The sequence below is a fragment of the Sturnira hondurensis genome, unplaced genomic scaffold, assembly GCF_014824575.4.
Source record: "Sturnira hondurensis isolate 20B ecotype Veracruz unplaced genomic scaffold, ASM1482457v3 Scaffold0013190, whole genome shotgun sequence".
NCBI lineage: Eukaryota > Metazoa > Chordata > Mammalia > Chiroptera > Phyllostomidae > Sturnira > Sturnira hondurensis.
The window spans coordinates 2059215-2070630 of NW_028085821.1; the positions used below are offsets into that span (position 1 = coordinate 2059215).

Consider the following 11416-nt stretch of genomic DNA (forward strand, 5'->3'; position numbering starts at 1 on the left):
CCTCTTCTGCCCATCAAACACACACGAACGTTGCTGACAGACCTACATGGCGACTGGAAAGGGGTCTATCATACTCACTTTGCAAGGTTTACTTCTGTTTTGACTTCCTCAATGAAAAACATTATTTTTAATTGCTATAAAAGAAATGTCTAATATTTAAAAAAAACATACAATGCAGAAATTTATAAAGAAAAAAGTGGCACCTGGCTGCTGTGGTACAGTAGATTGACCACGGGCCTGTGAAGCAGAGGGCTGCAGGTTCAATTCCCAGTCAGGGCACATGCCTGGGTTACGAGCCAGGTCCCCAGTAGGGGACACATTAGAGGCATCCACACACTGATGTTTCTCTCCCTCTTTCTCCCTCCCTTTCCCTCTCTAAAAATAAAATTTTTAAAAATAATGTATCCTTTCTGTTTAATTAAACTGTAATAGCAAACATTTAAACGGATAAGAACAGATACTACACTTGATCTTAGCCAAAAGTCCGAGAAGCGATGTATTAGCAAATATGTAAATAATGATTTGCATGCCATGCACTGTTCCATGTGTGGTATGTATATGAACTCATTAAACCTGGCCACTACATGAGGCAAGAGGTACTAATGTTATTAACCCTCATTTACTAATGAAGAAACCAGGACAGAGAAGTGACGGAACTTGCCAAAGGTCACACAGCAAATTATCCTGGAGCCAGGTGGGGATCCGGGGAACCCAGGTCTAGAGTCCACTCCCCTAAGCCCTACCTGCCTCAGCAGAACACCTGGAGGTGGGCTCCTGACGGTGCGTTTCTGGCCCACCCCTGCAGCGTCCCAGTGCCAGCCAGCGAGGCGCACTTTTTCTGCTTTTACTGGAAATGTGTGCGCTTCCATTCCTGCACACGGCTCCTCTTCCAGAACGAACGCCGTCTCCTTGGCTGCAGGGACAGGGGATTAAGTATGTTCCCTCCAAATGCAGCGCTTGCTCATAGAAGCACATATTTTTCTTTTCTCTGTTATTAGTTTCTGTTTTAATTGAAAAATAACGTGTAAATATAGTAAGCATTTCTGTAGTGGCAGAGTAAACACTGAAATACGTCGCTCCTACAATCTTCTTCCAAAGGCAGTTACTAGAATTTTTAAAACTTATTATATATAATATATAAAGTATATGTGTATACAGTTTGCTTCACATACATAGAAATATTTTAAGTATCTCTTCATTTTTTTCTATTTTTAAATTCAAAGACACTTTTGTCACTTAAAAAGGCATTTAGAATGCATAAATCCACGCAGCATTTATTCTTTTTTCTCATCTGCTGCTGGATCTGTTGGTGGCCTCTTCATCCCTGCACTGTTGCTCTCAGAGCCAGTGCTACTGCCACCGGTCCTTCTCTGCCATGCTGTCCACCCTCCTGTCCACTCTCCGTGTCCTCAGGAGTAGACGTGCCTGCCTCACTGTTCTGTTGACCTTCCGTGGTTCCTTCGAGGCGTGTCTCCGCTGTCTCCATTGGAATAGACGCGTCTTCTCTCTTTCCTGCGGTCTCTCGGGCGGCCTGTCCTTGCTTGGGAACAGCGCCGCCCTCTGCCTGCGTTCGCTCGCTCTGCCGCCGCCCTGCCGCCGCCCCTCCCTTCCCTCCTGCCTTTTTGGAGCCCATTTCTCTGCCCTGTGCAGTTTCAGTGCAGTTTTTTCCATATCCACTTCCACAATATTTAACCAGTTCCCTAGATTTGAGTGGACGTTTAGATCGTTTCCGAAAGAACATCCTTGTATGTGAGTTTTTAAGAATATATATAAAAGATAAAATTCTGGCACTGGAATTGCTAGTTCTAAAATGTAGGTACGTCATAAATTTTGATAGGCAATGCCAAATTGAACCATAGTTTCTTTTCAAAGACAACTATGGTGTGCATTTATTGTGCATTTAATTTCTCAGTCCTTAAATGGGTAAAATACCTACTTCACAAAGCTATGCCATGAATTAAATAAGATAATAGATGTGAACATGTTTTGTAAAATTGCTAATTACTAAGGTATCATCATCCATATTATTAGGGAAGGATATTATTTTGAGTGGGTTTTCATGTTTTGTTGCCCATGCAGTTTTGAATGGGAAGAGGCAGTCACATTTCATACCTACAACACTAACTAAAACTACCTTTTTTTCCTCCTAAGTACAAAAGTAAGACAAGGCCTTACAATGTAAAAACAAAACAACAAAAAACCAGCAGTAAATAGGGTATGAAGTTAAAATTTCCCTTTACTTTCTTTCTTAAATGCTACTTTTTTGTTAGCATAGCAGAATCATAGATTTTTTAAAGTTAGGTAATATTTTATAAACTATAGTTGAAATTCAATAAATAGTTATTGAACACTGAATGGCTTTTGAAGGAAGCAAATTAAACCTATGTAGACAAAAACAAATGCCAATAAATAAGGAAAAAGGCTTACAAATTGACTTGATGTTTACTCCAAAGTAAGATTAGCTTGGATTGAATTAATAAAATGGAAAGTGGAGGCCAAAGTCAAAGACCACTCATGGCCCTGCTGCCAGACACTGGTGGAGAAGAGGCAGTGCTTAAAATTAGGGCACTGGAAACCAGACTTCCTGCGTTGGAATCCGTGGTGTGCCTCTTCTTGGTTGTGTCACTTTGGGCAAACTTACTTAACTTCAGTGGACCTCAGCTTCCTCGTCTTTACACAGGGGGGAAGTAATAGTGCCTACTTCATGTGGGTCCATGAGTCCACATGGAACACTCAGCAGGGCTGGCACAAGGCGAGTGCCTGGTAACTGCTAGCCACTAAGTGAAGTCTCAATGGAATGATCGTGAAGGAGAAGAGTACCAAACGAGCTGATTGGTCACAGATTCACAGACCAGAGAATTGAAACCCCAAACGGCCGTTAGGGATAGATATAAAACTCCCGTTTGCGCATAGTGTTCATCTGACAGAGCTGCAGAGTCCTCGCCTTTGTTTCCTCAGGAAACACGATTGTCCTCGGCTCCACTCCAGAGGAAGCACAGGCTACAGCTCAGGGCAGGATGAGGCCTATTCCGGCCGCCGAACGGAACACTGGAGTGTTGGGTTTTACGGCTGATTTATGCAAAGACAATGGCAATAAAGCCATTCATTTAGACATCCTAATACAATACAAGAAAAGAGCGTGTACTGTGTGAGACACGGTTTTTGACTCTTGAATAAATTGCTTTGTTCTATTCATGAGAGTAGCAGAGATTTTAACAAGCATTGTTTAGTGTTTTCCATTTTTGAAGACCTTTAAGTTTGCATAATTTTGTATACAGTTGAGTAAAACTATTATACAGAGCTACACTTGATCCTCATGTATGGATCAAGTATAGTGTACATATAATATATACTTCTATATGCCATACAATTAATGGCTCCTTGAATTTATATGATAATGGCAAGAATAATTCTGTATTCTTGTATAGTGCTCAAAGATTTTTAACAAACTTTTCAGTTTTTAAGGAGGACTGGCTCCTTATTTTTTTTCCATCAGGTGTCCTGATTAATGTGTAACTTTCAAAAAAAAGTTGGAAATTGAGACATCAAACTTATTTAATATCAGGTTAAAGGAAAAAGTACTTTCCTGTTGTGGAGAAAATGCATAGTCAGAAGGGCATATAAAATTGATCCTTGTTAAAAATGTTAATTTCGTAATAGCATTAGCTGTAAAAGAGATCCTGTGGTGGCCTGATACCATTACAGTTTGCTGATTTTGTGAGGACACAAACCACATGAATCCCTAGTGGTGGGAGGAGGGAGGAATCCACTGTTTTTAACTTGACTTTGAAAATGCCGTTTCTGCATTATTTTTACCTGTAAAACCTCTGAGGAAAGAGGCAAATGACTTCTCTAACAGCAAACACAACACAAAATGAAACCTCGCAAGTGGATTCTTTCGTTGCGCAAACCGTAGAAGTCCAGATGGTGGTGCCGTTTTCATGAAGGAAAACGTTCCATAAATAAATCTGTTTTGATTTTTAAGAGGTAGATTATTATATTGTTCTTTTATTTGCAAATTGAACTGTTAAAACAACTATACAGTGTGAACACAATTTTTGTTAACATTTAAAAACTACTGAATAATCCCATTCAGTTTGGGATTATTTTAACCAATAGTGATTACTCAGCAATGTACTTAGCAAAAAGATAGTGGTTTGTACTTGAATACTTATGGTAGGTAGTAACGTAAAAATGTGCATTACCATCTTTTGTAGTGTTTGAAAAACCAAATGTCCAGAGAATGTCCTTATCTTTGCTAGACACAGTGCTGCATTTATGAAGACATAAAAACCTGTCAAAAAACAGTGCAAAATCAAGACAAAACTATTTCTAAGGTGATTAAAATGGCAATGCTATTCAAATTCAAACAAGGAAGCAGACTCTGAAAGTCACACAATATATACCTGCCAACAGTGCTGCTTTCACTTTATTTTATTTTTTACTGCTTTTACTTTAAGTAACATTTTGTCATTGTTTGCTCCCTTTTCAGGTTGGCCTCCTTGGTGTGAAAGACATAAAGCGAGAAAAGTAAGTACTTAACGTTATTTTTATTTTCAAAAATCACTTCCCGATAGATGAAAACTTCTTTTTTTCCTATAAGATTTCCTATATGAAATAATGCCTGAATCTCTGTATATAGCACCCTGAGTATCTGTGGCTGCTTACATGAAAAAAAAATCACCACCTGCTTCCTTAAATCAGATAAAAGCCAATTGTTTTTTTGTGAAAGGTCTGCAGCAGTTCTGTGAATTTAGGCACGAGATTGTCTCTACAGTGGAAATTGTTCCCCAGGCAGAAGCCCATGTGGGCAAGAATAATACAAACAACTCACTACCACCACCCTTTGGGCTTAAATTGCTATCACGGTGCCCCATTACTCACACACACTTCAGAGTGTAATTTCTATAAACATTCTCCTACATAACAAGAATACATCCATGAAAATCAAGAAATTAGCACTGATACGTTACCACCACCTTATTTGAACAGACTATTCAAATTCACCCAGTGTCCCAGTAGTGTTCTTTATAGCTGTAAGATCTGATTTAAGGTCATGTGTGGCATTTTGGTGTGTCCTTCAATCTGGAACAGTATTCCTTCATCTTCCCTTGGTTCACCTGACCTTGACACTTTTAAAGTCTATAGGCCAGTTGTTTTGTAGGACACTTCTCAATTTGGGTTTGTCTGATATTTCCTAGTAATTATGACGTGCCTTGGTGTGTTCCTCCATGGGTCTACCTTTTTGGGGACCCTCTGTGCTTCCTAGACTTCCTGGAAGTGTATTTCCTTTGTCAGATTGGGGAAGTTCTCCTTTATTATTCGTTCAAATAAGTTTTCCACTTGCTGTTCTTCCTCTTCCCCCTCTGGTACCCCTATAATTTGGATTTGTGTGGACTTGTGTTTTTATTTCTCTTGTGTAGATAGCTAGAAGTGGGATATCTGGGTCTTGTATTTAATTATTTGAGGAACTGGCAAGCTCCCAAATCCTAAAATACTCTGACTTTTGTCCTGAGGCACTGTATTAGTAACAATAAGGTTTAGTAAAATAAAATAGTAATACCAAACATATGGTTGGTAATGTGTTTTGGTAGAATTATCACAGAAATAATGTTGTAATATATACGTATATATTTATATAAAGTCTTGACAGACAATCCTTAAAATTTTAATATAACTTTGGCCCAATTTTTAAAGCAGTTGCTCATGAATTATGCCCATATTAGTAGTATATATTCTGTCCCTTGCTGGTCCGAGTTTCTGAGCTTCCTAAGAGACAAAACTGGTTAGCAAGAGAAATGAAAAGTCTATCAATTCTCTTCTCTGAGCAGACTGGGCCACATGACTTGTTCAAAAGGAAAGGACCTCATTGAAGTGGTGAGAAGTCAAAACTATTTTGAGAAGTAATATATCTCTATATAGATTTTTTCCAGAGAGTACTTACTTTGCACACAGTAGATTCTCAGTAAATATTTGTCTAATAACATTGAATTTTAGGGTAGAGCACAATAAAAAACATTTGGTGCTCATTAACTAAAACAAAAACCAAACAAACCAGGAGTGGAACATCGTAGCAGAAGACCAAGGAATTGCTAGCTGGATGGAAGAAATGGATAGTGTTTTCCTCCCATAAATTACAAGAGCAAAACTGAAGCCTGATACTACAGAAGTGAAGAGAATAGGGTGCACTTTTTAGTTCCTTTAATAATCGACTTATTTAGAGCCCCCAAGTGCCATCCTGGCCCGAATTCTGACCAGCAAGAACGAACCCATTTGTGAAAGGGTTATAGCAGAAACCAGTGAGAAGGCTGTCATGCCACCTCAGCGTTGCCATGGCCACATAGGGGCTGGCTGGGCATGGGTAAAACGCACATGAGGCTTGAAAAAAGCAGATGTCAAGAGTTGAGAGGAAACAATTCCTCGTCTGGGACACATCAAAAATAAGTTGGAACTCTGACCGTGGAAAATGCCCCCCAGCAGTGGTGTCAGACTGGTAGCCTACAGGCGCGTAAGGCCAATTGACTGAAGTGAGTTACTACAGAGAGCACACATGGAATTAAAAATAGAATCTCCAGCAGAACCAGAGCCTGCAAAGGAGGAGGCCCCTGGTGAGCAACAGAGTTTGGTAGAGAAAGAGGGGAATAAATATCACTATCACCCTTCAGAATCCAGGCAAAGGTCTGCTTTGGAAACAGCATGACTTATTCATAGAATGAGATGTGTAGACAGTAGGGAAACTAATTTTCTTCTGTGAGGAATTCATTACAGAAGAAATTTTTATCACTTAGAAAATGGACTGGTCTTCAGCAAAGAACAGAATCAGTAAAACTTGGGTCATGGAGTTACTGTGACTGAGTTTGCTTCCCAAATCCTAAAATACTCTGACTTTTGTCCTGAGGCACTGTATTAAAAATAGTAACCATAAGGTTTAGTCCAAGAGTCACTCCCGAACTTTCTTTCACAGCTCCCTCATCTTTCTAGCCAACGCTGGAAGAAAGCAAATGGGCTGCTGCTGACCAGCATCACATTACTCCGCAAAACCTAACTGGCCCTTTCCCAAGCTGCTTGTGTGGCAATGCTTAGAATATAAACTCTCATGGATCGTAAATCTAAATGTAAAAACTAAAACTACAAAACACTTACAGGAGAATAGGAATACATTTTATGACTTTGGATTGGGTGATGATTTCTTAGTTACACACCAAAAGCACAAGTGATAAAAAAGGAGATTGATAAATTGGAATTCATCAAAATTAAAAATGTTTGTGGTTCAAAGGACACTATCAAAATAAAATGACAACCCAGAAAATGACTTGTAAATGAAATATTTACAAGTCGTATGTGTGATAAGACACTTGTATTTAGAATAAAGAATCCTTAACTCAATAATAATAAAAAATACCCCAATTTAAATGTGGGCAAAGGACTTGAATAAACATTTCTCAAAAGAAGATTCATGGTTGGTAATAAGCACATGAAAAAATGTTTTTCTAGGAAAACACAAATTAAAATCACAACGAGTTACCAATTAAAATCCACCAGAACGTCTGTAATAAAAAAAGACAGACAATAACAGGTACTGGCGAGGATGTGGAGAAATTGGAACCTTCATACATTTCTGATGGGAATGTAAAATGGTGCAGCCACTTTGGAAAAAGCTTGCCAGTTCCTCAAACAATAAAACACAAGACCCAGATATCCCACTTCTGGCCATCTATTCAAGAGAAATGAAAACACAAGTCCCCACAAAAACTTGTGCGTGAATGGGCATAGCAACATTATTCAGAGTAGTCAAAAGTAGAAATAATCCAAATGTCCATACAATGGAGTATTATTTGGCCATAAGAGGAATGAAGTACTGATGCATTCTATATGACAGATAAACTTGAACCCTCTAAGTGGGTGAGGTTCATAGCATATAAATTTATGTTAATAAAGTTGTTTTAAAAACACATATATGAATATGTGTAATAATACACACACATCCATGCATGTTATATATGCACACACATGTATACACCTGTGTGTATAAACTCTAAAGTGGCATGGCATTCTTTGGCATTGCAGCATGGTCTTGGAGCTATCACACGTGTAACATATTGTAGGTTCTTATGAGAAGGAAATGTGGGGTCCTATGAGAAGCCAATACAGTAATTTGGCTTTTTAAGTGCCTAGTTTCGAGGCAGATGCTCTGGACAGGCCTGGGTTCATTATTATGCTGAACTGGAACCAAAATGATAAGACCAAGGACCTTCCATCTAGGATGCTGCATCCTGAAGTAGAACTTCTAAGGCCCATTTTCATTGTTCTCAATATCCCAGGTAAGTTTATGAAAAATTGTACGATCTTTGCTTCCTGAGCACAAACTTTGTAGAATTGTTCTTTCCACCAGTATGAAATGTTCCTCTTTATTCTTCTTCAGAGATTTCATCTTGAATTCCATTTTGCTGGATATGAATACTGCTACTTGCTTTCTGAGCTTTTGCCTGGAAAATGCCTTTTTTCCCCTCCTTCCTATTTCAGGTGTGTCTCTTACAAATAACACATAGTTGGGGGTTGTTTCTTTATTTTATTCTGTTTTGTTTAAGCCAGTCTGAGAATCTCGACTTTTTGATAAGGGAATTTAGTCCATTCATATTATTATTGTATTGATTATTATACTTATTTCTGCCACATTATTTTATTTTTACCTTTTAAAAATAGTTTCACACTTGTGGACTATTTGTAAGGGTAGTGCAAAGACTTCAATATATTTTTCACCTACATTCACTAATTGTTAATACTTTGCCACATTCTTTATCATTCTCTCTCTCTATATATATATAGATATATCTATATAGATATATACATCAGATATATGAAATCTCTGATTTCAGTATTATTGATGAGGTCAGATGTGAATATGATTTTTGTCCTCTGTTGGTCATCTGTTTTTTACCCTGTAGAAGCCTTCAAAATGCCCTGTTTATTCTTTTGTTTCTGAAATTTTACAAGAATGAATCTAAATGCAAATTCTATTTTTATTTATCCTGCCTGAAACCTGATGAATACCAATATAAATATTTNTTCTTTATCATTCTCTCTCTCTATATCTATATAGATATATCTATATAGATATAGATATAGATATAGATATCAGATATATGAAATCTCTGATTTCAGTATTATTGATGAGGTCAGATGTGAATATGATTTTTGTCCTCTGTCGGTCATCTGTTTTTTACCCTGTAGAAGCCTTCAAAATGCCCTGTTTATTCTTTTGTTTCTGAAATTTTACAAGAATGAATCTAAATGCAAATTCTATTTTTATTTATCCTGCCTGAAACCTGATGAATACCAATATAAATATTTTCTCTCTCTGAGAATTTTATTTTACTAATTCCTAATTATTTCCTATTTCACATTCTCTCTTTTCTTTCTTTCTTTCTGGAATCCTTATTAATGGTTATGGGAATTTCTGAGTCAATTCTGCATGTTTCTGAACTCTTTTTAAAAATATTTTCTTTGTATTTTCCCATTCTGTTTTGAGAGAATTCCTCAGCTTGGTATTTCAAAATACTATTTATATATGTCCATTTTACTATTCGGTTGCCAAATTGATTTCTTTATTTCAATGATCAAAGTTTTAATTTCTACAATATTCAGTTATATTTTAGTTACAGTATCCTACATCTTTCCAGATATATCTTTATACTCATTCTAAAACCTTGTGTGCTCTTTTAACTCTGATTCTTCGACATATTTTATTTGCTGAGCTTTGGCCTTTGTTTTAAGGTGTTTGTTTCCCTCTATCTAAGTTGTTTGTTCGCCTTTTGAGAATCAGTAAGTTTGTCTGTTCTGTTTAAACTCTCTGTGAGCAAGGTGAGATGCAATTGGGGCTCAGGTTGGTGCTGGTACAAGATTTCCTACTGCACCTTTCCCAGCCCTTAGAGGGCACCCTTGGCTTCCTAGTCTGCGTCCGCAGGCCCAGGGCACAGCTCCACTGATGTAGCTTGTGAGTCAGTACCCGGCTTTTCTCTATCTCCCTGTATCCTCCAGTCTTACTTGGCTGGCCCACTGCCCTCTTCCCGTTGCTGGCTGTAATTTCCTGAATAAAGGGGAGAATATGATGGCGAGGGCTGTTATTCTTGAATTGTATTGTTCTTAATACACGTGTTTGCCTTCTCCTTCTGCCACGTTTCCTAGGTGTTGTGATCAATCTCTGAGCCTTCATTTCTTCATCAATGAGTTGAAGATAGTAAGAGTATCTGCCACGGGTGTTCTGTGGTGATGAAACATAGCAGGAATGTAAACATCTTTTGTGAGTGTCAAAGAGCAACTGAAAAGCTATTCCTCATCACATGAAATAGTGCTTCCCCCGCACCTTCTGTGTGTGGGCGGGGAGGGGCGGAGGAGCAGGAAGTAGGAGAAGGCGAGAAGGGGAAGAGGAGACTGCCACAAACTCTTGGCCCAGACTTCTGTGTTATAGTCACGGCTCTCAATTCCGCAGAATTCATGGCACAAGATTTTCCGTATGACAAATACTGAAACCCTGGTTTCCTTATGGTGTAAAACCTAGCCAGAAGCATCACTGTGAATGCTCCCGTTTAACCACAGCACACAATTGGTTATTAGGGGCCTGGGTGAGGAGGGGGGTGGGCGATAAGGGATGGTTATTGACAGTAAATAGGATTATAAAATTATATTAAGTATCTTTTTGAAACTTCATCAAAGTAGCAGTGTTATATGTATCTTGTCCTCTGTGTTAAAAAGAAAACACAAAACCTTGGAGTTATCTAAAATCAGAATCTGAAAATATCTTCTATAAAGAGAGGACTTTGACTTTTTTCCCTCAGTGATGAAAATCTGGATAGAACCGTAAACATTTCTAGGGATCTGAAATCCGTGTGGGCTAGAGTCCCAGCCAGAATTCCCACCAGGATCGCTCTCCGTGGAGGATTCTCATGCTTTTTCTTTCTGCAGGGAATACAGGTTCCCAGACAACTCAGCCCCACACGCTCCAGTTACAGGTATTCATTTTGGGGTTTAATGTGAAAAGTCCCAGTGAATATCGACGCAAGGCAATGGGTAGATTTCTTTCCAATACACTTTCACATGGGTTATAACAGATGGCCCTACCTAAGATTGGAATTCTGTATTTTACTTCTTGGTTAAAAATAACCCTTTGCCCCAAAGTTTTCTCACTAGTGTGAGACCATCTAGCTGAATGAAAATGGTGCTGCCTATGGGTTTCTTACATGGGCGATTATGGTTTTTGAGCGAGGCAAGGATATTTGTTTCCCTCCATTTTCATTCTTCAGAATCATTCTGCTGTATAGGATTCACTATGGTTTACCCAGCACTCACTCACTCTTTGGGGTTGAATTAAAGGATGAGTTTGGTCTAAGGTTTACCCTATTTTAAAATGGAGCCTCAT

The 11416-nt window shown here is 38.4% G+C and overlaps 1 pseudogene; it reads right to left on the minus strand.

Annotated features, from left to right (window-relative positions):
• Positions 1-265: 265 nt before the first annotated feature.
• On the minus strand, positions 266-496 carry LOC118997466 (uncharacterized; annotated as a pseudogene).
• Positions 497-11416: the final 10920 nt, after the last annotated feature.